The sequence below is a fragment of the Rhagoletis pomonella genome, unplaced genomic scaffold (genome assembly GCF_013731165.1).
Source record: "Rhagoletis pomonella isolate Grant_MI unplaced genomic scaffold, Rhpom_1.0 Rhpom_scaffold_00002, whole genome shotgun sequence".
Classification (NCBI taxonomy): domain Eukaryota; kingdom Metazoa; phylum Arthropoda; class Insecta; order Diptera; family Tephritidae; genus Rhagoletis; species Rhagoletis pomonella.
In genome coordinates, this window is record NW_023458556.1 from 78,290,111 (window position 1) to 78,295,985 (window position 5,875).

Genomic DNA, 5,875 nt, shown 5'->3' on the forward strand with positions numbered 1-5,875 from the left:
CTTACACGCATGGTTGCTTTTCAGCAATCTTGAAAGAATCTTAAGAAATGTTTGAAAAAAATGTTCATATAGTACATAAATTTTTGAAATAAATACCATATAATGTATGTACACTGGTTAATAATATCAAAAAATGTATTAGAACCACCATTTAATGTTATATTTGATACAAATTAATATTGCTGCCCCGAACGCTCTGCGCATTGCCACTGAATAATAGATGTACTTAAAATTACATCCCTGGTCCTTGTTCTTTCTGTATCGCATCGTGGTGAATTCACATTTCTCAGAAATTTTACAACAAAACAATACAAAGTGAGTATTTTATTTGCTAATTTTTGCGATTTCTATTGTTTAATGTAAATTTATGTCTTTTAGGATATGTTGAGGCAACGAAGAAGGCGCAGTTTGGAAATGGAGTTATTATTAATGAAGTAGCAGCCATATTTGGAAAATTATGCCGATAAGCAGGATGGAATTTGGGAAAGTAAGTGCCTGCTTGCAGCATATCTATGTATTAAAAAGTATTTAATTAAATTGTTTAATAGAAATGTTATAAATCGAGTGGCTCATTTACGATGTGCTCCAAACATTTGGCGAACTTTTTTTCGCCTTTTCAACGTGCTAAGTAACAAGTTAAGATGACTGCCCTCACGGCCGGTAAGAAACCGCAAGGAAAGAGCAGACAATCTTCCAGGAAGCTGCCTCCTGTCCCCGAGTCGAAGCAGAAGTTCAGCAAGAAGCAGGTCAGCAAACTGCTACCCTGATCAAACGTAAACTAAAGCGCTCTGCTGTGATTGCACTCTGTAAACGTGAAAACTTCGTGCATGCTGAGAAATATCAAACAAGAAAACTCGGTGATGGACGCCGTGGGATGAAGTTGCGCTGTGTGGCAAAGAAATGCGGCCAATTCTACGGGCCTGAAAAATCCAAATTGGCTTTTGTGATCCGTATCCGCGGTATCAACAAAGTTGCAACAAAAGTGCGAAAAGTGAAGTGAATTGATGTACAAACGTGGAATTGTCAAGCACAACCATCAACGTGTCTCAATCTCTGACAGCTTTGTGATCGAACGCAAATTTCGCAAAGCGCAAGAAATTCAGTGCGTAGATTATTTGGCGCACGAAATATTTACTGTTGGAACCGACTTCAAGAAAGCCTCCAACTTCCTGTGGCTATTCAAGCTCAACACATCAACCCTAGGCTGGCGCAAGAAGGCTAATCACTACGTTGAGGTTGGTGATTTCGGTAGCCGTGAGGATAAGATCAACAAATTGCTGCACAAGATGGCTTAAAGAAATTGTTGTTTTGTATTTAAGTCGGCAATATAATTTGGCACATCTTCAAAAGACGCCCAAGCAAAAAAAAAAAAGAAAATTAAAAAATTCCTGAAGTTGCCTTTTCACGGGTCGATTTCTGTCGACTGGAAAATTTACTTAAGATATCGACTAGCCAAAACGCTTACATTTTACGGTTGAATTGCAATTTACACGGGTAGATTTTGGTTAAACGACAAAAATCGACCGTGTAAAGGCAGCTTAAATAACGTTCAAATTAATCATCCCCTTTGAGATGGAAAATACCAATAACCATTTCATAATTTCGAAAATTATTCCATTTATATTTGTTCTTGCATTTTCCACACCACTTGTGAGTTATGCTTTTACGCGCGTTACCGATTTTTTTTTTAATGTGCTCGGTTGCCCAGGAGGCCTATTTTCACCTTTACAACTTAACTTAAACAGAATTAAAACTAAAGCATGCAATATATAAAGAAAATTAAAAGTTGTCTTACATCTAGTAAACTTAAAAAATTGCACATTAAATTCATTTTTCATTATAAAATAGAATTAAATATCACAATTCAGTTTACAAAATGTGGTCTGTTTGCACCCGCAGTAAGTTCCCATGAAGCCTAGCCTAAATTCAGAATTAAAAAAAAAAACGAGCAAATGGGGTCGGAAACTACTAGCCCTAAAAGCATAATGTGGAAAATGTTTGAAGAGCTGCGAAATTGGGTTGCAATAATAAAAATAACAGTGCATAAATTGGAAAAAATGGTTTTTGTTCTGCTTTATAATTTTTGGGAATATTGGTTCAGATGGAATTTTTTTATTTGTTTGGTTTTTCAGCTCGTTAATGATGCACCCAGGGTTGCATTTACTGTCTATGAAAATATTTCGTGAAGCGTTCCAAAATTAGCTCCGAGCAACTAAAAGTTGGTTAAGCTTAAATGAAATAGGTTTTTATTAAATATTTATTCCTGGTATTTAGTAAAAAACATCAATACTAATGTATGAAAAACAAAACATCAATGCTAATGTATGAAATGAAGTAAATAAAAATCTACGAATACATTCCATGAATATTTTGTCATAGAGCCATTATTAAATTTAGACATAACTTTGTCAGGCGTTGGTACTGACGTATATAGAATTAATGCGTTGGAGAGAGATAAATATACAAGTTCAACGCGCTAATTTAGGTATCCTTGTATGTGTATACCTGTTACTCGTCTGGCATATACTCCAACTGCGAAAATAATGACAATTATAATTTATGTAGATCCCTGGATAAAAGATTGTCACAAGTTACTTTCGGTAACTCACGATTGAAGTTTGGAATGCAATTTCTCAGAAGCACGACTACAGATTTTCTCCAAAGTGTCGGAGAATGCTATGTACTAGTTCATGAAATTCTTAAATTATCTTATTTTTTTAGTTTAGTGTCAACCATTTATGAGTTTAATACACTTTTGACGTATACGACATTTGTCAAAAAATTTGCAGTCAGTTTTAGTGATATACGCCAAAATGTGATAACAATTTTTATAAATTAACCATACTTTTTACTAATCAGCCTAATCGTGAGTTTCGCCCGAACAAAATTTCGCCAACAATTTTTTCATCCACCTGTAGTGAACACACGCAAACGAAAAGTGACCCGGTTCTAGAAAATGAAACTCATGATAAAGCTGAATATGTCGCAAACTAAAGAAGAACAGATAACTCTATTTGAAAGATCTTGATTAGTTTAGTACGACAGCAATACTAACGCAATTTGTACCAAATAACCGAAAAAATTTTAGTCAATTAGTCGGAAACTAAAGAAGATATCCAAAAACCACAAATTGTCAAAATGACGCTTCCGGTAATTTTCCATCCAGGCGACGATATTTGAATAGGTTTGTATGGTTACCAATAGTCAGTACTAATTTGTACTGGAACCTGCAAACTTTTACTGGAAAAGTGTATGATAACCCAAAAAATTCGCAAGAGAGCACTGAATCGAGAGCGTAACAACACGAGAGAGCTGGAAATTCTTGCTAGTGAAATTTTTACTAGCAGAAATTAGCTAGCAGAAGAAGAAGAAGAATAAATGTCAAAAGAATATATAATAAGTGGTGTTACTAGCTCAGTTGGTTTTGTGTATGTGTTTCACCGCTCGGCTTCTGATATCAAATTGAAAAATTTTGTTTGAATTTCTAAACACACTTACAGATTTTGACAGTTTATGCCGCCAAAGCAAAAACAAAATACATGTAAATTTTTGTTTTTGTACTCCTGCTATCACCTTATATTGATTCGCCTTGGCACAAACAAAAGTAAAATGAGTGGAAATCATAATTAATGATGTACTGGACAGTGTAAGTGCTTGTGTGTAAAGCAAAGAGTTTAAAACTGATTTATAAATAGTAAAATGTTTACAGCAGATTGTCAAAGCAGTGCAACAACTGTTCTCTTGCAAGTTTTTGCTAGTTTTGTGTTCAATAACCTCTTCTGCTAGTTTTCTCTTCTTCTCAATTTTACGCTCTATTTTGCTTTTACGCTCTCGCTGCAATGTTTTACTAGAGAAGTTACTATACAAACCTAATGTTACTCGCATATTTTCGAGCCTGTATGTAAATTTTCGGGAAAAAGGTTAATAAGTATATTCATCTGCTGAAAAGATATTTTCGCAGATTCACAATTTATTTAAAATAAATCTATTAGCCCAATCTCCAATTCCATGTGAATAAATCTCCCCAGTGCTTAAATAATTTTCACCACATTAAAGAGCTGCACAACACCCTAATTGCCGAAAAAACGTTGCTTGCAACACTAGTCCTTTATGGGGACCAAACTTGGCGAGAAAAAAATAGCTAAGTTTGTTTACTGGATATACTGAGCTCAAAGCCAATTGAATTGTCGATCGTCGACAAACTCGAACGCAAGCAAACGAAAACCAACAGGGGTTGCCGTAGTGTGTTTGCAAGCGCTGCACAAAATGGAGTTTGTTACACTATTACACAAAACCCCGCAGGGTCGCAATTATTTATGAAATCTATTACAATACATTACGTGATGTTTACATTGACCAGCAAACAAACAATAAAACATGAAATGAACAATTAGAGTAATTTAGAATTTAGGAAATATATGATTGCTTCAACGTTTATTTTACGAAACACATTCGTAAAGCACTGAACAAATCTCTGTACGAATAATTTTGTATATTGTAGGAAGGCATTCGTAATATTTACGTATGGTTTTAAATTTACGAAATCTACAATTCTGTATTCGTACAATTTAGTTAATACTTTCGTATAAAGTACTGATGCAGAAACATGTTTTTTAAATTCGTACAACATACGAACATTTTCGTACAATATACTCAATTACCGGGAATTTAATATTTCTTCATATTTTTTGTATCGCGTGTCATTGCGGACTTAATTGTTGGCTGCTGTGAAACGTATAATATAATTTTAAACGTCTTAAAAAGGGATTTTCTGGATAAAAAACAATACAAAATTAAATATTAAAGCTGTGGATATACTATGCTTTTAAGCATACAATGTTTTTAACATCGCCTACGCTGCGCCTTGCGCTGCAATGTGGGACTAGATAAATAGCCAATTTCATCAGTTACCTATCAACGGCAAGGCTAAGCCAGGAGCACTACTTAATGTAATTAAAAGTAAGTACATGTATGACTTCTCACTGAAACTTGCTTTTCAGACGCCTTATAATTTTCCTTTAATTTATAGTCGTCAAGGAAACAAACATCGATGAATCTTCGAATCTCTCAAGTGCCTCTACATAAAAATATTATAATGTTTAAGAAAGTAAAACCAGAACTTTTTATATTCTTTCATATTTTATATCTTATTATATTTAGTTTTGTTGAGTCTCATAATTTAACACTTTGCATCAATATACTTTATTGAATGAAGCCTAAGCAATAAAAAATATGTAGTATAGAACCTATTCGTATGCTTATAAATAAAAGACTTAAGTTTTATTATAGGTAAAATAACCTTTTTTATTAATTCTAAACTACACTGCAGTGAGAAAATTCTTCTTCTTTCGTAGAACGTGTGATTGCTTTTATTATTAACACTATAAAAAACATGACTAAAATTATAGCACAACACTTTAATTATATATTAATCAATAATGTTAAGCGTTTTTGCAAAACGCCTAAAATTAACGATAAAAACCAAATAAAAGTGTTGTGTTATAACTCGTAATATATTTTTTACAGTGTGGAGAATGAAAGCAAAATCGCACATTCTACGAAACAAGCGCAGATTTTACGAAAGTAATTTCGTTAAATATACCAATTATTTCTGTGCATTTTACAAAAATTTCGTAAAAAAAAATAAGGAAATATTACGAATTTTTTTATTAAATAGTACGAAATTCTTTAGTAAATAGTACGAATACATTCGTAAAATGTACTAAAAATCTGATGCCTCATATTTTCGTAGTATGTACGAAAACGGTTTTGTAAAATCAACGAAAACTTTCGCGGCTCAAAATTACGAAAAATTTCGTAAGATTTACGGAAGTTTTCGTTATATTTACGCAGATTTTATTTTCAGTGTGAGTGG

General features: G+C 33.2%; 1 long non-coding RNA gene across 1 annotated transcript; it reads left to right on the plus strand.

Moving 5' to 3' along the window:
• The first annotated feature begins 276 nt into the window (after positions 1-276).
• Positions 277-586, plus strand: LOC118734740. Its single transcript, XR_004992422.1, has 3 exons — positions 277-315; positions 379-487; positions 549-586. It is a non-coding gene; the product is annotated as an uncharacterized LOC118734740 (long non-coding RNA).
• Positions 587-5,875: the final 5,289 nt, after the last annotated feature.